At 33.6% G+C, this 21,952-nt stretch overlaps 1 protein-coding gene across 1 annotated transcript in view; it reads right to left on the bottom strand.

Moving 5' to 3' along the window:
• Window positions 1-21,952, bottom strand: part of LOC113498816 (putative inorganic phosphate cotransporter) — a 59,583-nt gene that overhangs the window by 17,322 nt on the left and 20,309 nt on the right. The window lies entirely within an intron of this gene.

Genomic DNA, 21,952 nt, shown 5'->3' with positions numbered 1-21,952 from the left:
AAATAGATACCGCTACACAACGATGAATAATTCGGCGCGAGTCGCGACAGAAATTTGAAAATACATACCAAAAAACTGGTGAAATAGTTGCTTTGTGTTCTTTGCATTAGGATTTAACGTGGATTGAACGTGACACATTTTTTTAAATCCCCAAGTTTGCTATAACCTAGTCATTGTGAACATATGAGAAGTTTTAACAACATGAATGTGTCAACGTGTATTTCCGTTTGTAGGTGGAACTATAAAAGCAATCATAAAGTTTAACAGACGTTGACATGTCATATCTAAACTGTAAAGTAACCTAAACACAAGTTGTCGGCATTATTTCGTGGAACGAACATGGTTGACCCTTTGGGCATACAGAATTTAATATAACAACATGATGTAGAAATTTGTAGAGTTCAACAATGTGGATATATTGAGTTGTCTTTTTAATAAGGGAATAGCTTGGCTGTAGACTATATTTCACATCATTATGCTTCAATTTCATATCATAACCTTGACCCTATTCATATTGTTGTAATAGTATTATCCCACTATTGAGCAACAAAAAACAGTACCGGTCAAATAAATTTGTTTAAATTGGGTTTATCTACATAATGACTTTTCCTTAAAGAAAATGCGGTAGAACACTGCTTGTTCATAACATAACGTTACTGAAAATTCCGTAATCGAATGGCTCTGTTAGCCTACATCCCTTTAATTATTTTATCATATAACACGGAAATAGGAACATTTCGGTTTCACCCGCAGATAACGAGCTGATGTGTCATGTACGATAGTTTTGGTCTCATCGAGATTATACTATTAATGAAAAATAATATCATTTTTCTAAGATTGATACTAATTGGTCTATTGGTGAAATGGAAACTTTACGATTCCTTATTTTGGCATTGGCATTGTATGGCAGAAAGATAGTCAATTGTTACAAAATATCTACAGTACAAACTGAAAATTTTCGAAAAATGTCTGAAACGCAGTCGTTCTAAAAGTGGGTCAAACACCAAAAAGGTTTTAAAAGCATCACGAGACATGATTAGATTATTTGCATTCAACCTTCTATAATCATTTAACATACTTCTTTTTAGCACACTTAAGCCTTAACTTGTTAAATTCGTTTCATTTCAGGCAGTCCGAAAAGCTATTGTAATTTGAACCTTATTCTCATAGTATAAGGGTCACATGACCCGCCTCCGTGAAACTACGTACGCAGAGGGTCAACATTCCTTATCACTGTATGTGACTCATTAGATTACTCGGAAAATCCATTAGAACGACACGCCCGCGCGTAGACGTCATTCGACAATCTCTCATTACTATAAATACATTGCGGATTCTTTTCGTGAGCTTGAAACAATAAGTACATGATGACAGCAGTGTATGAGTAACAATGACGTATTCTTAGACAAATTTAAGAGTTCGGAGATCTATTAATAGAATTTTGTCGTAGTTAAATTCCTTTAACTTTTCGGGCTAATGAGCGATATGACGGCAATTGTACGAACGTTGTTGTAAATTAGTCTTATTACTAAATTAGCAGTCGAGTAAACTGTTGGACTTTGAACCAATTGATATGTCACTAGTCCTTGAGTGTTGGTGATGTAAAAGGAGCAAAGGAGACAATTGAAAATCAGAATTCATTCTGTCACAAGATTCTCGTATATCAAGACACAGAACTTTTTGTCTGACCTCATCTCTATGAAGGACCAAGGAGGTGCTAAATTAAAAATCGGTTAAGGGCAAGTTGGTCTTGCGGCACTGAGGGTTCCGTGCAAATAGGCTATGGATAATCAAATCGGTGACAAATAAATTGGATTCGTTTAACCTCTACCTTTATTTTTAGATGTAGCTATAGCGGCAGAAGAAATAAGTGCATCATCTATGAAAATGTTAACAGTCTAGCTGTCACGCTTTTAAGATATACCCTGGTGACTGAGGGAGGCACTGACAACGCAGCCTTAGTTATAGGGTTCCGCTTTTAGTCTTTAGAACCCTAAAAAGGAGTATGGTAATCTATCAGATTCCTAAAGAACATAATCTTAATATCCAATGTTCCACCTTCAATCACCTTTTCCTATCCTTATCATTGTGTTATAACGTAAAAACTTGCGTCACAATATTGGGTCTAAGTCAACAGAACACACTTATCTTACGCCCAACTTTTACGCAATTTATTATAGATAACTATGCAGAGAAGATTATATTTGTGCATAGACTAGTCATTGCAGAAGGCTCATCAGAACCATTGTTTATTCTGGCCCATCGCGCTTTGACTGACGTGTAATATTATCTAAATTCTAAAGTCAATACAGAAATACGTCAAGTTTTGTATCATCAAAGAATTACCAGAATAAAATTTGATTTTTTTTAGATCCTACACGCATTGCTTTTCTATTGCCGTTGCTGTTCTCAGCTGAAGCATTCTGGAACCAGCTGAAGGCTGGTTGACACTAACTAGGTAATAAATATTCATTCGTCCACATTTAACAGCAACTTGCACAATTCATCCAAACATGTGCAAAAAAAGACTATCGACAACCATCCCCTTTTTTGGATCGGGAATCATCAAATAACTCCTCCCGCTTTGAGTTGAGCGGAAGGGAGTGTCCTTTGCTTACTAAAACCTACCCATGTTTCTTCTTTTGCCCCTCGAGCGAAGCGTTAGCCTAGCCCTAGCCTCCCGGAGCCAGGGTAACCCTTTCAAACAATGTCGTTAGACAACCTTAAAAGTAACAATCGTTTTATATTTACAGTGGCAACCCTACATAATTTATGTTCTAGCAAAAAAAAGTCAAGCAAAAACTAGCAAGTTCAATGACTCTATCGCCTGAGGCTACAACTTCAAATTGCCACGATCATGTTCATCTGGTAAATGGCCGTTTATCAAATTATACAATCGGTGCTATTTATTACCGAGCTTTGATCAGAACTGTTGGAAATTGGAGATCCTTCCGCCTTCTTGAAACCGGAGCGGTTCTCGTTTTCAGGCAAAAATTTGCATGCCTTTGGTATGAATAGTGGTACTGGACTTTTTTCTGATTTAGGTAGGTAACCGACTATCGTTTAAAATCACGATAGTGGCTTTCCATTTCGCATTTCGGGAATGAGCTAGGATTTTATTATATTCTGTTGGGCATATTCCATAATTAAATATTTCATTACCTAACTATTAAATCACACTCATGAATAAGTAGATAGATCCTTATGTAAATCAAGACAGACAAAGGTGCCTCATTTTATGGAAATTTATGAGAAAAAAAAGAGTTCTATGAGTTTCCTATGTTGAAAACTGTAAATCAATTAAATTACCAAACTATCAACCAACTACCGGCGTGTCATCGATCACCGATAAAATATCTTTAATTGTAAAGTATCAATTAAGTTTCAAGTAGAACTAACAATCGATCATGACCTTGTACGTTTAGCTGATTCAATAATAACAATGTACACGATTTATGTTTGTCTTCAACGTTTCATGGAAGTGATGGAACTAACATGAATGGCAAGCATGATTTACCGTAGCGATTAGTTGAGACTGACATATAACCTAACGCCATCTAGAGTAATTTGTCGAAACTTAATTCGGTAACTTCGCGCTATCTATTGGTGATATGAATATGATGGGTACTTGAGTTTAGTTTAATTTCATGATAACAGATGGCAGTGAAACCTCTGTGATGCCCACGTTTATCAAGTTTATTTTTAGCATAACTTGTTAAGGTATAATTTTATATACATAAATAGAAATTCGCGTGCCTTAAACAAATTCTATTAAAATAGTTTTATAAACATTAGTTCATAATGGTCATTACATGGAAGATTTAGACATGACCTTCGTTAGATTTATTATCTTTGAAATAAACATCAATTAGCTACCTGAAATAGCAAATGTAATGTTAATAGCGACATAAGTAACTATTAATCTATTTTAAATAAGTCAACAAGAACACAACACAATAATGAAACGCCTTAAAATTTTGTAATAGCAAAAGTCACATCAGTAACTTGTGTGTTACAAGCTCAAGGTACTTATGATAAAACTTCATACTTTTCGGTTATTCAAGTCACTCCGTATTGAAGATCTTTCAGATTGTTTCCTTTAACAAAGATGTTTATTTCAGAATAAGGTGGCCTATCCAAGCAAATGAAAGTAAAAGGAAAGCACGCTATGAGTAGGTGTACACATACAATCTACTAAACTTATATCCCGTATAATTTAACCTACATCAATAAAAAAACTTGTTTATATTTATCGAATGACGAATTACTCAACCTCGTGATCTAGTCTAGCGTGTATTGTATACAAGTACTATTGTGTTAAGATTGAATAACAAGTATAACAACTAAATAACACATCACCTCTCATTGTGGGACCGGATGCGACCGTTTTGAATTAGCTCACAGTCCACTGTGCCCAGGGCTGTCATTTAACAATTTCCTTAGACTTTTATTAATTTAGAGAGTCGAGTCCTACTACCATATCTGTACTAAAATACAATACAGCGTAGAACCGATCGCCGTTTCTCTTTCAAAACCGTTTAATTTGAACAGTTATTAGTAGGCCCCTTGTTGTGTTCGGTATTTTTACACTGGATTTTTACAACACGACTTCCGAATTTCTAAAGGTCAACGAAAGTGCTAATGAGCTTGTCTGTTACTAAAACATATGGTAATTGATTCGCTTCCCATTCGTCTATATTTCCAGAAAGCATACGTAGCTTACGTATGTTTTTCAAATCAAATTATTAGATACGTGTCTGTTTTAATTATATTATTTTAATTCAGCCCCATAAAAAATCATTCAATATTCGATTTTTTTGTCTTTAAAACAATATTTAATTGCCTGAATACTTTCAAGTTGCAGAAGTCACAACCCTAAACGCAATCCTTTCGTGCGTTGCATGGAATATTACCAAAATATAACCTCACGCGGTCAAAGCAACACTTATCAAATTAGAGGCAAACGCACGCAAACGTTATTGCTACTGGTTGTGACTCAGGGTATCAAAAGAATTATTGTAATAAGAATGACTTAGAGGTAGGTACTTAGCTTGCGTGAAGCAAGATATGACTAAGGAATCAAGGAATCAAATCTGATGACACATAGATAGAAACAAAACTTGTAACTTTTACTTTAATACACATCTACACATCTACATGAAATATGTAGAAAGTGAATGTACACAGAAAATCATATAATTTGAATATTATATATTATTATATTATCTCACCGAAAAAGTATTTGACAAAAATTTGTGAAATTTCAACGTATGTTCACAAAGATGCATTTTGCTCTGCAGAGAAAAAACCTGAAACTTTATCTTTGCTAACACTTGACAATGCTTTAAGACTGCGGACTTTTTCAAAGGAAAATCTAGACCAGGTATCAGGTAATCTTAATTGCAAAGCTGACGTGCGATCAACGGTTACCTTTATGTAATTGAATTTAATTCGTCTCGCAATAGGTGAGATTAAAAATAGCATGCATCAATTAAAGCATTCACGTGATAATTAAGTTAGGCACGGACATATAGCCACTACCGATTATGATGCTGATGACTACCCACACTTTATGGAATTCTTTTATGTATATAGTGTTGGCATCTACTATAATTATGATACTAAGCGACTTTGCTAGGGAATTTGTGATATTAGGGCAATTTATAACCAACATAATGAAAGAACAGATAAAGGGTCGAAGACGTGGAGGAAGTGAAGGAAAAGGCAGAAGTGTAAACATATTAGAAAGATAGAAATCGCTTCACCGACAGCTGTCCAGCACTTATATTTTGATGAAATTGCTGAAGAAACAAAAGAGACAATGTAGTAACAAAATCCTAGTGAAATTGACATAAATCTTGAGCCTAACTTTCAAAGAAGACAAAACATTTTCTTCAATCACCAAAAAGCAATACAAACACCAATTCTACATCCTTTGTCAAATGGTCAATAACGAATGAAAGAACTACCTATAGAGGAATAGTTTATGAGTGTACGGTACCAAAACAATGGTGACATACTAGGCCGGGCGACAGTCTGAATGTCAATGGCGACGCGTGGAGTCGCGATCTCAATACCTTGACATTGTCAACAGAATAGCTGTTGTATTCGACTTGATTTATGTATCGAATGCCGTTACAACTGTATAGAGAGTTTATAATAGCTTTGATTGATGAACACATGTTGTTTGTGTGTGTTTGCAAACGGGATTGGCTGAATTAGTCAGAATGTAAGTATTACTTCCGATCTTGGGAGAAAATTATTGAGTACCGGTGTCGTATACAGCTCAATTGATATACCAAAGTTATTTTTTTTTAAGGCGACTCTCGCTCTGAGCAACAAAATCCTTATACTGCGGGGGGTTTCACAAACATTCAAGTTACATGCACAAAGAGAAAGACTCGGAACAAGCAATCGTGGATCACACAAACGCTTGTCCAACGCGGGGATCGAAGCACGCGGCACGTTGCGCTCGGTGGGTTTGGCTTTGTGGTCTCAGCCACTCAGCTACGGATAGCTGTCAAGTCAATTAAACCACGCGCCACCGGAAAACATATTAAGAGATCAAATCGTCATCGACTCTTTTCTCCAACTTCATAATTCTCATTTCCTATACAAGTAGGTGCCTCGTTGTTCTTTTCATATCTTATGGTGGCTACACAGTTCAGATATAAATTGATCTGGGTATATTCAGTTATGTGGGTGTGGCCCAAACTACTTCACAATTAGGTACTTCAGATAAAAACTATATATGTCAGAGGATTAATGAGTAGAAACAAATGCATTTGCGTCACTGAACTGTATCAGGAAGCTTAATGCCTTTTGTTTTGACATTTCACAACATTGTTAATAATATTAAGGAGATTGTCATTATCTTAGAGGCGGGTAAAGCTGTATTTTAGTCTTTAAGAGTATTTCGATATCTCAAAAAAAAAATCTCGGATGAAAATGAAGTGTATCAAAGGCACCGCGTGTAGAACGGCTTGAGATTTTTTAACCTCTGACTCGTGTTCGATGTTTTAAGCATAATTATTTGGTGTTTAAATATTTTTACATTAAACTAAACTAAAGGATTAAACTGTTAATTTGAATGGATAAAGAAACTGTTTCCTGCTAGAATGTACTGGCCGTGGGGAAACTAAATAAAATAATTGACCTTTATATTTTAAGAGTCTTTACTTCTACAATGTTATGAGTAACTATTTACTTTAGTTTATGTTTTATTATTTTTTCAACTCTTTAAACGACATACCTTGTAAACATGCTTATGCTATTAGTAGGTCATTCATGAAAATTTCACGGTTAATCTGAGAGATTCCTTAATACCTACAAAATTAAACGCAATTAACAATCAACACAAAATACAACCCGACATTATAATAAATATCTATTCAATTCTTTATTTGGTCTGTAGTAATCTCAAAACATATGTGACAGACTATACAAATCTCTCGGTAACTTAATAGCTAATGTTCTCAAAGCAAAGACTATTGTTTTTACCGCGTGCTTGTCCGGCATTACATTCCTATATTGTTCTATATCCCGAGGCGTGTCTATACAATAGAACCTAGATTGTAAGGGCCGGTACATATGTAGCGAGGTGAATTTTCCATGACATGTAAAAACAGACTTTGAAACATGCACGTAAAGTGCATTATCGTTTGAAAACCAATTAGCATCGAGAACACGCGAGCATTTTGGATGTTATTTTCTGTCCAATATTTCTAACCTTAAAATGCAAGGAAGAAAATCTTATTTTCGAGTGACGGCTGTGCCACGATCCGTCAGCTGTGCTCCTACCCTAATAGCTGTAACATTTAGGTAGCATGCCATCAACACACGCTAGCCTTAAGCTACGCAATTAATTGAGACCCGCCCCGATCTCGCATGATTTTTTACAGCCTCTGGATAGACTTTCGCAAATCCTAATTATGGGTAATCTAGTCTATGTTATAAATACCAAGGCAAAATGCTAGTAATTTACAGTTGTGCAAAACTTTCCGACGAAAGTCCAAAGGACCAGCCACCTTCTTCTTATCAACAAAAATAAACTTGTCACTTCGACACTGCCGAGGGTTGCGGCCCTTGCAGAAATAATTAAGGGTTCTTAATTCAAACGCAATGGGTGCGAAACTTAGAATATTTTTTTTACTTCGTGGGTCAATAATAATAATAGGTAATAATTGCCAAGTAGGTCACACAACAAAATAAAATTTGAATGGATTCGAAAACGATTTTCATTTATTTCATCGCGTAGGAAATGTCATTTATATTTCGGCCTTGCCATATGGATAATTTGCCGTACCTTGAGCTGTCCCATTAGAATCAACAAAGGACAAACAGAAGTAAGGTTATCAATCAAACATAGTTACAAATAATCTAGAATAATTTCTAGGTTTGATTTATTACTGTATATTTTACAGATAAAGCTGTATTACACTTACTGCAGGGAAAAATACTCTAAAAACATATTTTCATAAGACTGTGACTCCATAAGGGCCTACGATCTAGATGTAGGTAATATATTTTTGCTAATTATGTAATATTTAGAATAACTTTTACTTTATTTTTTCAAAGAAATAAAGAGATTTAACTTTCTTTTTTTTAAACATACTAAAAAAATATGGTGTCATAACTTTAAAATAATTCGTTTTTTTTCATAATTTAAATCTTTTAGTAACAAACACACTAACAATGACTTTTATATATGATTTCTAAATTCTTATCAAAAAATTATACGAAATAGTGCAACGATTCCGAAACGACAATTTAATGGGAGGCTGATAAACTAAACTAATTAAAATCCTTCCACGCGCTCCGCTACGGTGACTCAAAATTTACGCAAATAGGGAAGAAAACAATAGACGAACGATAATCTTAAATGCATGGGCCATTGTTACAAGCTATGTAATTATCTTTGACGTCTTATGTAATAATAAGTCATTGTTTTATCTGTTTTGATTCGATTATGATAAATGTGATGTGATTTTTGACGAACTCATTAATACGAGACAACAACACTTAAATACAAGTAATTGTTTAGTTTGTTACTTCCAAACTGTGGTACTTGGCTTTATATTACAAACTTTAGGACGTAATTTAACCTGCGTGGTTGGATCTCGTTAATAAGTAGGATAATTAATCTTTTGTTTCACTGTTTTCTATTCTGTTCGTTATTTCTTTTTGAAAAACGACTACCGCAATAAGAAATTATTATGCCGATTCGATCTTTGTGCCTCGGGGGGTTTTATAAACATTTAAGCCACAAGCAAAATGATACCCAGCCTCAGGACAAAGAAAGACTTGTAATACGCGGAGATAGAACCCGCGATACGTTGCAAACAGTTTGGCGTGGCCTACGCCACTCGAACAATGTAAGATATTATATACTAATGGCAAATTATATTATTGGAAATGCTTACCTTTGCAACAATTATATGGGTATATTAGTACGCATCATTTACAAAGATAAAAAAAGACTGCCGCAATGTTATCTTATCAGTCTCAACATCTGAGTTTACATTAAATATTTAATTCGTAAACAAAAGGTTTAATTAAATTAACGATTTTCATTTATTTTCATCGTGTGTAAATGTCATTTATATTTTGGCCTTGCCATATGTATTTTTTGCTATACAGGAAATGTGAACATGCTGATGACTTCTGCAGATAGAGGGCCACGCACGGCTTCCGAAAGTAAAACTGCTGTCGTAAATGAGAAATACATTCTTCGAGATTTCATAGTATACAATCATAGCAGCCTCACTTATTTAGACTAATCCGAAACCGCAAATAAACATACGTCATACATTTAATATCATTAGTCTATTTAACATCTTATCAATGGTTTACAAACTTTCAACTTGATCCCAGTCAACAGATGTGTCACAGATTTTCATTTACTTGCCCACCTTTTCTTGTCTATAATTAGTTGCAAATCCGCAAAAAAGTTCTTAAATAACAAGTTTCTAATCACTACATTATCAACCATACAAAACATTGACCATGCCTATTTCCATTGCCATGCCTATTTCCAAATTCGGCAATACTTAGGTACTTGCAAACACAAAGCACGTGATTCCCGAATACTTATCTATTAGCTAATACACAAAGGTGTTCCTACTATTTAGTTTATTTCATAACTAGCTCATTCGTCATGTTTCTAACAAGGCTAGAAAAAAAGTAATTTTATCAAGCTGTACACAATTGACACTTATTACTTATTATGGAAGCATTGGCAGCCTTTTATATTAAGGATATCAAACAAGATGATCAATATCACTATACGATGATTATACACTTATTTGCAACCAAGTAAAATGCTATAGCCGTAATATTTCATCTACCTGCTCGTAAGTATCACATTTTATTTCACTTTGGTAATTGTATTGTGGTTTCTTACCTCACCACTATGACTAAGTGTTTTGAGGACTTGTTTTGCAATACATACAGGAATTTTGAAAACATTATACTAGATGCTGTGATAATCCTTACAAAAGAACTAAATATAGTAACCCAATATTACCTCGACTTAGTCTAAAATGAGGAGCATCTACAAACATTAGACTAAGTATTTATGTTAATTAGGTAGTTAAAAAACTGATTTGCTTTTTAACCTTGACCTTGAAAACCAAAATATTTTACAATTAATGTCAAAAGCCTTATGTTCCTTCATTGCACGTGCCACGTGCCTAATCAGTAGTACTGTAATTAACTCAAGTACCTTTCTATTAACTTAAGAGCTTCACTTATAAGTATCTATTGTAATTTATTACCATATATGCAAATGTAATAACGATAAGATAAATAATTCTTATTCGTTTGCTCATTACATACGGTAGTATTTTTTTGTAATAACACCTCCCTGGGGGACCCTTTTCATGTAGATCGAACTAAGGCATTCGACACTCTTAACCACAACTTTTGAATGGTGAATGTGCGGTCTCAAGGGATTGTACTTACTATGTATTCCCTAGCGATATATTCAGAATACATATTGAATGAAAATATATAGTTCAACAATAATAAAGGACAACACGTGGCAACTTGCTCCCAGCATTTGTCCTAAGTAAGTGTCCTTGTGTTTATGACATATGCTATTGTTTATATTGCTGGCTATTTATAAACAACAACTATTAAATCACATTGCCAGGGACTGTTGAATAATAAGACACTTTGTTAATTGGCAAGAAAAGGTAAGAAGTTAATTGATTTTTGCTAACTAGTTGACAATCTAGGTAATAATCATAAAAATCAATAGCAAATGGTGTTCAATAGTAAAAGATTATTATAAATCTATTTTTGTACCTTTCTACAATTACAGCAAATTGCACTGTAAACTTTCCTTATTCGCCATGGAGTTACCTTAAACTATATGAGGTACTTATCTACATGCAGTTTTTGCATTCTCTGATATTTTTTCTTTAACGTTTACTTACATAACACGATCTTCGCTGGTGTCCAATTAAGAGATCATTAAACCTATTAATGGTCATAGCTTACCTGAAAATAAAAACATTAAATTAGAATGGAAAATTAAATATCAATTTAGTTTCATAATTGTTAACGTAATCATCGTTAGCCTATATGGGAATATTATGAGATCGGGATGACAGTTTCCATTAGTTAATATTGGTTCAAAAGTTCAATAGATCACTGAATGACTTCGTGATTCACAAATGGCAGGCTACTTCAAAAGATACGAAAATAGCATTCGATCAACAATGACAAGTTTTATTAGATAATGGGAACACTAATTGTGAATTTGGTGTCGATAAAGCAAAACTGTCGAATATCTCTTTAAATATGTAAGTATATAGGGATAATCAGATTCACGAGCCGAAACGAAACGAAAATTATTACTAAGCTAAAGCAAAACGTATAGAATTCAGGACAAGAGCGAAACGGCTTATATTTCTTACTTGGCTTTACTCATCATCGGCCTAGCATTTCCCAACTATGTTGGGTTCGGCTACCAGTCCAACCGGTTTCAGCTAAGTACCAGTGTTTTACAAGGAGCGACTGCCTATCTGACCTCCTCAACCGAGTTACCTGGGCAACACGACACCCCTTGGTTAGACTGGCTGTCAGACTTTTCAAGCGTCTGACTACTTATAACGACTGCCAAAGATGTAGGAATAACAGCCGGGACCCACAATTTAACGTGCCTTCCGAAACACGGAAGAACTCGCTATGACAAAGATGGTCACCCATCTACGGACCAACCGCGTCAAGCATAGCTTAACCTGTGATCGAAACACTTGCACGGTAAGAAATATGGATACTTATAAAATACTGACAAACTATCTGCGCACAGTTTCGTAGACGTTGAGCAAAATGTTATAAATAAATAATGAAAACATTAACTACAATACTATGACAATCTATATTGGTATTTCATTTATATGCGAGTCTCGTTGTAAATGAAATCAATCGTCTCCAATGTCTCAATGCTTTACAATCGAACGATAAAGCGATCAGTTACTGTCGCCAAGATGTCTGTCGTGTTTCGGATGCGGTAAGAATAAATAGGCAGACTTAACAGGACTGGGTGTTAATCAAGGGTTGGATAGCAAATACAAAGAAGGGAAAAAATCAAATAATAAAAATTAAGAAGCCAATTTCTAGCCACATAAAAATACAAAAAAAAATTGCTGCTTGATTGTAGATCGGATAAAACCAATAATAAATTTACTGCAAGTGGGACGAAAGAACGCATACCATAATATGGCGAACGTTATTGTTACTTTATCACTTGAAACGAACCTTTGTTATAACGGAATAAATTAACTAATCTAATCAACTGTACAAATGTAACGCCGCTTGACTAGGTTCCGAAGGTTAACCGCTAAAGGTTTACTGACAATACTTTTTTATAATATACAACTTCATTAACTAATAAAAAGAAGTATTGGTTTAATTGTTTTTAATATGGCGATTAAATAAAGCTTTTATATCTGAAGCTAGGTCAATAGTATAATAATTAAAAATCTATAAGATACGATTACAAGCTTTAAAAAACCCTTATTGTATACTGTTCATTAAAATAGGCTGTAAATTATATTTCTTTTCTGGGAATGATTATATAACTATTACTAGCTGTTGCCCGCGACTTCGTCTGCGTGGATAGAAGAAATTGCGACTATAACTTGAGATTTAAACTATCCTATCTCTCAAGTTGGATCGAACTGCACATGGTGTGCGAATTTTATTATAATCGGTTAAGTGGTTTAGGAGTCCATTGAGGACAAACATTGTGACACGAGATTTATATATATTAAGATAGCAATGCGATTTGTGCCCAATCGATAAAGTTTATTAGAAATTATTCTTGATGGAAAAGGAAAAAGTCCATGAAGGTTATTAAGGAGGGTGGCTTAGCAGCCTTCGTGGTAAGTGCTTATTCTTCATTCTTTTGTAGCAGGCAGAAGAAAAAAGAGCAAGTCGAAATCGTGTCTAGAAACAGTTTAATCGAAAATGATGTCCATATTTAAAATTAAATGTTAAAGAAGTATCGCTATAATAATGATTAAGATGTGATACAAGTACTGAGTCTGAACGCCCCCTGGACACAGCACTAGAATAAGAACAGTTACCTAATAACTAAACAAGTCTAGGTAATGAACGCCCTGATAACTCTGAAAACAATATACTTAAAACTGACCCAGTGACGTGATTAGTCATAGAAGCAAACAACACCTATCCAAGGAAATATAAACCTTGGGTAGATGGAAATCAGTCTCAATTGCTATAACTGATTCAGAGTCTGGGACCCAACCATTCCAATCAGGCCAAAGGAATTTAAACCTTGGGTTGAGGGGAGTCAGTCTCAATTGCTTTAACTGGTGTTACGTAAGAACTGCACCGTACCAAACAGAATGGTTTGAAGTGGGCGCATCCTCGGGATGCGTGTAAGTGGATCCGTTGTAATCCGGGCACTTGAAACAATCACTCTTATCTATCTCGTTGAGGCGACAACGTTTCCGGTATCGTTCGTCAGAAGGTCTTTTGCCACTAGATAAAGTTACTGATACTAACATTAACAAGAAATAGAGGAAAGAGAGGCAAGAAATCGTTGGAGTGGTAAACATAAGCCCCAAAATTTGCAAAAGTGACTATTAGTGTCTTGGATTTTTTTTGCTGTCGTATTTTTGAAATGGATACGGATGGTTAGGTAAGCTTTAATATAACCGGAACGTCTTGAATATTATTAATTTTTATCCCTAAAGTAATAAATAACAAGAAGGTCAGAGTAAAAACCAACGAGATGTTTATACAAGACTACTTTTTTTTATAAATTTTGTACAAATTTTTATTTTGTCGTTTTTGTGTCCATGAGGAAATCTTCGTGGTTTTTCGATGTCTTGGAGACTAAGGTCCGACTGTTCTTGATTAAAACCACTTTAGATTACTTTTATTTCAATTCATTTTTTTATTGCCATCATAAATGTTACATGCATTTTTTTAAATTTCAGAATAATTTCAGAATTTGTTTAACTGCAAATGGCCATTTTTCTTTTGCAATTTTATTTTTTCGTCTGGTTATAAATTCCTGAAACCATTCAAATCTCTTAAAACATACATTATACAGTACAGTAGCTACAAACATTTTTAAAGACTAAATGCAAATTGCAAAGTAACTTGTCATGCGGTTTACAAGCAATTAACATTTTTATTGTTATTGTTATTGGCACATACATTAAATGTCAGGATAAAACATATCTTTGTTCGTGACTGATGGACATATTTTTTTTATTATTTGTTATTTACTTATGTTTTTCGACGTATACAATATCTTCCGTATACATATGTATGAAGAATAGCAAATAACAATAACTAAATACAATGAAAAAAAAACGTAACAGGCTAAATAAGGATGAAACTTAAAAATGATAATAACACTCTTCGCATTGCAACTTTGAGTTGCATATCTTAAAAGAGTGTCTTTTATCCTCGAGTTCATTAGACTGACTGCAAAAATTACATCCCTTAATGAACAAGCCAGACACAGGCAAAAGTTTCTGTTCATACTTCCAACTGATATAATTTAAAAAAGGACTTAAAAGTCGTGATTAATTATTTTTTGAAAAACTAATGTGTATAGACACATATATAAGGACACTATAAGGATTCTTGAAGATGGTTCCACTACAGATACTCATTTGCAGAACATGCGCACAATCCCAGACATCCTTTAGATAATAGAATTAATAAACACTTATTAAGGCTTAATGACGATATCTCTAAAGTAGTATTTATTTACAGAACAATTAGATTACATGTTTTTTGCGAAACCAGAAAGTACGACCAGAATAAGTTTGGGGACTATCGGCTATATATTAGTTTGAAAGATGAACTCTCGTTTTCCCGAGAGCCTTTGTGATTGTATCTGTTGCCAAGACTACGGATCACAGAGATGCCTGCGGCCGACTAAGAATGATATCCAGGCTAGTGTCGCAAGACGCCAGCAGCAGCGTAGGACACTATATAGTGTGCACGGTGTATAAGGTGCACCCTCTATTCCCTTACTCTCATAGCCCGATGAGACGGCATTAAGACACGACCGGAGAAAGATTAAGTATATTTCGAAGCGAAATTCGGAAGCTGTGATATTTATTTCTAAAAAACGCACGCAGCTACTAAACACGCGAAAATATCATGTTCAACGTTCAACTAAAATCACATAGTCTTCTGTTTAACAATGACATAAAAACTCGTTGGTAAATGCTTGTTTATTAAATACACAACGTTAAGATGCTTAAACACAGACACATTTTAAACATGATTTAAGACAACTTTAGTCATTAAGACAACAATGGAACACGTGATTAATTGTTTGTATTTATGTTCTACCTTATATATGAGCTACCTAGTACGTAAATCACTTAAACAAGTATTTCTACTTTAAATCGCGGCGTTTCCTAAGATGTGGAGCTATCAGACAACATTATATAAAGTTGCATAAATCTCAAATGTGTGAGAGCAAAAACTGCTATTTAAAAATATATAAATGAACATTTCGATTCTTTTCATTTTATTTAAAAAACGTTGCTTTGTTAGTTATAATAAATATGTATTTAAGGATACAAAATTCGAATTTATCTGGCCCGGTGACAAAAAGACAGCTTTTTTTGTAATAATCCCAATCCGAAACAGACTTCCTTTACATGATGACTGGAAAGAAAACAGGACTACAAGATGGACGACCAAAGGACAAAAGAAAAAAAAGGACTTCGTGTTTTTTTTTAATTATCTACCTTATTATTTGGTTATAAGTTCAAGAAGTAAAACATTTTCGTCCATTGATATCGCATGTTTCATTCAGATTAGTTCGGTAATCACTGAGTGGTGAAGGCTTCATTTCTTCGATTGTTTTTTCACGCTACAAAGCCGTAACGGACAAGGTTAACGATTGGCTATGCGTTTAAATATAATGCTTGCTGTAAATTTCCTATACTAATGTACAATTTAGGATACTAGCAACAAACAAGTAAGTGCCAAGTTGTTTTGCATTCATACTGGTAACACTTCTGTTTCATTTTAGATTGGTAGTATGGCCGGTGGCGCGGTATGGAGAATTGTGGAAGGATACGGCGGAGTGGCCTTTTTTCCTTAGTTGGACGTAATAAGCAAAGAAAAAAAATCTTATTTCTTTTCGATTTTTAATATGAATCAGTAAGGAATCGGTACTTAAAACAAAACCTGTTCTGTTAAAAACCATTTTCCTTAGGTTTTGCGCAACATTTCGACCATAAATATTGATTTTGACATTTTCCTTTCCATAGACAAACAACTGCAATGGAAAGTGGTCAGATGTGTTTGTTTAGTATGCATTGTCAATATAAGAACGGTCGGCAAAGTAAGTCGAATAGCACCAAGAAAGTTCATATAAGTGCACACAAATGGATATAATGAGTTGTATTGAGATGTAACAAAAAAGGCTTTACCTAGTCAAAGGTTCGAATTTCCAATCCAGGATCGCAACCAATGTCTTTGCAAATTCGTGCGTATTACGAGTACAATATAATTATCACTTGCTTTAAACGATGAAGGAAAACATCGTGAGGAAACCAAAACACCCAAGATGTTTTCAGGGGTAGCCAGTCAAGCCACGTCCGCTGTTTAAATAGTAACACCAGATTGATATTGTGTAGCAAAATGCTTAAGAGAATACGAAGAGTGTCATTTTAAGCCAAGTAAATAACAGAATTGGGCCCAGTAGCAAAATTAAAAAAAATATCAATCGGATTGTGTTTCTGTCAGTCAGAGTTCCACTTCTGCCTACACAAATGTGTGATGATGCTAATTCATGATTCACGACCAGTTTTCACTAGGTGGCCGCCATATATGTAAAAGGGCCTGACCATGTTACGTGACTTGTGTCTTAAACTTACAATTAATCTTATATAGAGATGAATAGTTTAGAAAGGTAAAGTTCGATAAAGCAGAGAAAGACTGCGGTAGGACCATAATAGGGCTACCTGCGTACAGATCTAGATACAACACTAGAATGAATTTCAGGACTGACCATTGAACTTGGCACACATTTCGATCTCACTGCTTTTGTCTTTGAAGTCAACAACAAAGGCATATATACATATATTGAACTTGGGTCTCATTCACACTTGTGTTTTTGATGAGATATCAGTCGCCGAAATATTAAGTAGGGACTAGTTAATGGTCTGGATTTTCGAATTTCGAAAAAAAAACTACTTTACATTCTAAAAAATTCGTTTTCTACATCTTATACTTCATTAAGAAATACTAATTTATCGCTGTCTCTAGTTACATTGTATGTTATACATCATTGTATGCATAGGTACAAACTTCGTCTACATTCCCCAAGATAATATGAATCACACTGAAAGAAAACAATTAACTACAATATTGTCATTGATGAATCAAATAATATCATAGTGAGAAAACAGAGGAAAAATCTAATGACTCCTCTTATTCATACCTTTTGTTATCTCAAAACAATTACATATTGCGTACATTACATTAGAATATGAATAATATGAATCATGCCTGTTTCCTACTATCTATGGTAAATATTTTTCATTTATTTCTTTTTCTTACATTGAAATAATTACCTTCGAAGTCGTTTAGAACAAAAAGTACGTATGTTCTTACTTAAAATAAATTGATACGCGATCAGACCTCTTTTTATTTAAATCGCAACTTAGTTAGATTTGAAAGCTAGGGGCTATCCTAATATTGAATTAGTACTATTTACCTTTCAGCTTAACAACATTTGCATTTCTAACTTTAGATCCTTAATTTATTTTGTTAATCATAACCTTACTTGAAAAACATAATTATTAAGAGATTATTGAAACTTATTAAAATATTCAAAAACCGATGGAAATTATAGACATCTTACATGTTTGTTTAAAAACCATGGCGTCGCAAATGTCGTGTTTAAAAACAAAAGAATAACGAATTCGTAACGTCAAGACATTATTTATGGTGGGCACGTGTTTAAGAAGGCATTTTCACCGAGTGTTTTTAATTAACATGGTAATATTTAAACAGACTACAGCGAAGAATTATGTAAGATGAAAAAAAAAACATTTTTAAGAACGTGCTCTTTTTGACAAATAAAGTTTCCTAAGGCTCTTTTCTTCTGCTACTACCATAAATTAAAAAAAAAGTTAGGTAATTATTAAAAAGTTATTAAATATTACAAAAATATTTACTATTACTTACCTACAAGCGGTTATAATTACAATTATGCGCAAAAACTGTTTTCTGTGTGTCATATTTACGTCAATAGAGCACTTGATCAAATCTTTACATATTAACACGGAATATGAATTTACTAATTAAACAAGAGATGGTTCAAATTATAATTTGCGGTAATTTAATTCAATTACTTATTAGTTTTCGGTATTGGTACAAGTAATAATAAACACACTTGTCGATGCAACGTTTGATTAAGATCGTCGTTCGATTTATATTATTATTTGTTTCGAATTTAGTTTGTCATATAACATTAAGTCTAGGTACTGTACATTATGCATATAAGTTGGACCGGCCTGTTGTTCCAGTGGATTGTAGCCTTTACTGCCACACCCGAGGTCATTCGATCCACAGTCAGGACAAATGTGTGTGTGATGAGCATAATCATTTGTTCTGTGTATGATATTTATAAATTGTAAAGTCATTGAACAACGCTCAAATGTATGGAAAAGATTTTCCATTTCGATAAGTCACGTGACTTTTACCTGTCATCTCCATATACATACATCCGAATGTTTTATAAAAGCGCTAACGATTGTCTCATGTCACTTGGCTAGTGGGCGGTTGATACATGATTTTTGGAAGTTAAAACATAGTATAACGTAGTACGACAAATGACAAATCCTATACGGGGCGTATTACCTAACTAACACTTGCAAATGCCGACGAAAATCACCCGCATAATTGCAAAACGGTGAACTAATTGCATATTTTTGCTGTCATAAGTTTAGTAATCACGGAACGTGAACGTACTCGTTTCAAATAAATTCTTATTTCAACGTGACAGTAAAATGCTCCAAGAATAAATCTACCGGTTTTAATTTGTGATTCATTGACTTGCTCTTTCCTTTAAAGTTATAATTTATTTAAATAACTCCTTATAAGCGAGGCACGAGACTTTGTAAGCTAGCCACACACGTTGCAGTTTCCCTCACGGTTTAATTTCGCAGGCAAACCTGACGTGCGAAATTGAACAGTTTTGTCTCATACACGTTCAGTTTTGCCTGCGCTGTTGAATCTTACAGGCAAACCTTGAAATATGCCGCACGGTATTAAATGTAGCGTTTTTTAAAATGTTCTTGTGTCTAATTTAATTAAGTAGAAATATATTTCTTATTAATATGTCAGTATCCACGCTGCAGATTTCGGCGCACAAAAATTACAAAAATAAGGAAATTAAAACATAAATAACTCACTTAACATTTTAACGTGAAGTTAAGCGCATATCAGTTTAAATAATTATTTTACAAAAAGTATTTACTTAAGAAATTAACGCCTTTAACTGTCAATTAAAGCGTAAGTGACAACTGTTTATTACAATGAACATCAATGAAAACCGTCAAACACTGATTCGTGCCGGAAGATAAAACTAAATGCGTGAGCCGAGCGTATCATCAACGTGACTAAATGTTCAATTCTTATATCAGTGAATCGAATTAAGTCGAGACATTTCTGAAATTCTTTACAATATGTCGCATAATAACGAGTCGATTTTAAGGACACACGCCATTTTTGGTATTCATTCCTCTTGGCTATAAATTCGATATTCGAATTGTAAGTCATAATCAGTTCAGGAATCTATATTCAGCTGTTCTTTATTTTTTATTCTAATATTCTTTATTTGTATTTTAGTACCTAATTCCAATATTTTTTATTTCATACATTAAAACACCTTATATCATTTTTTATATTGAACCAACACAATACACCGTTTTAATTCGTAATAAGTAAGTATGTATAAAGTAATAAAGCAGTTATGTAAGGAGATTTTATTGTTCGATAACAAAATAACAAAAGTGAGCGTATCGATAAAAAAAAAACAGTAAGAGAAATATAAACAAAGTAGAATTTGTTGGTAAATATAATGCCATGAAGTTATCATAGCAAGTTAGTTACAGGCAGCAACGATGTTACGCTATTTAAAATAAAATAAAACCGATAATTACTAATTCGGAAAACAGATTTTTAACTATTTTTTTAAAGAACTTCACTGATTTTGCATTGTTCAAATTCAAATGACGGTACAAATTGAGTCTGACAGGGAACATTTTTTGTATTGTTTGATAGACCGTAATCATTAACTATATGTGGGCTTTTCGGCTAATATTATTCTGAATATAATTTGTGATAATTAGTCAAGAAATCCTTGATTAAATTAAAATATCTGTAGATGAAAAAGTCCTTAAAATAACATTAACAACCATCGGCTTGTTCAATTAATTAACATTATCCTTCTTATTAATGCACGTTGCTGTCATTTTAGTATACGTGTGTATTATTGCAATTTTGCAGATTTCCGTGCGTCATTTGAATAAAAAAATACCTACTCAATAAGCTTAAATGTTTTTATGGATTTCACAAAGTATCGATAAATATCAGGTTACATTATATTTAATATATATATGCATAATTTCGCAGTGTTTTCTTATGACCTCTAGTGACGTACGGTAAATTTTCAAGGTCTGTTTAAATCATCTTTTAGTAGATAATTTATTGTTTTAGGTTTCAAGGATTACCTACTAAATAACAAATGAGGTAACGATTTGATTTATGCTAAGGGGTAATAGTAACCAGGTACAAATAGCATAGGTATAAACTAACTCTTGAACGAATTAATTTAAAAACTAGAAAAAATCTTTACAAATACTATTCTACGTGAAGTGTAACGAAATAGTCAAACAAACAAGTGACCGAAAAAACAAATACCTATCAATTCAACTTTAATCGAATAATTGACGGTTGATTTAACATTCAAAATTAGAACAAGTGATACGGTATTTTTTGTTTTTCTTTATTCATGGACATTGGCTAGCTATATCTATTATACTATACCGTATAATGAAACGACACGACGGTGTTTATTTGTAGTAATAGGTTATAAAGCGCAATTATTTGCCATAAAAGTAATTGGGGCATTGTCCACGCCATTTCTTGTTTGACATATGTAGCTCTATCAAGAAACAAAAGATTTTCTTGATGTAAGTACGTACTTATTAATCGATATTTTGAATAGTGTTCTTCTACACGTTGCCTCTTTAAATAAATAATGACTTTACAGGCATCATGATTTACAACAGTATTATTAGAAAAATGAATCAGTGGACATGTTTCACCACGTTTTACATTATCTGACATTATTGACGTTGATGTCACATTTCAACATTAAGGTAACAATGTATTAAGGTTGTAACGCTTTATCTATTTCTAAGTA

The sequence above is a fragment of the Trichoplusia ni genome, chromosome 11, assembly GCF_003590095.1.
Source record: "Trichoplusia ni isolate ovarian cell line Hi5 chromosome 11, tn1, whole genome shotgun sequence".
In the NCBI taxonomy this organism is placed as follows: Eukaryota; Metazoa; Arthropoda; class Insecta; order Lepidoptera; family Noctuidae; genus Trichoplusia; species Trichoplusia ni.
Note: the sequence above shows the minus strand (reverse complement) of the source record. Positions and strands in the feature narration are given on the sequence as shown.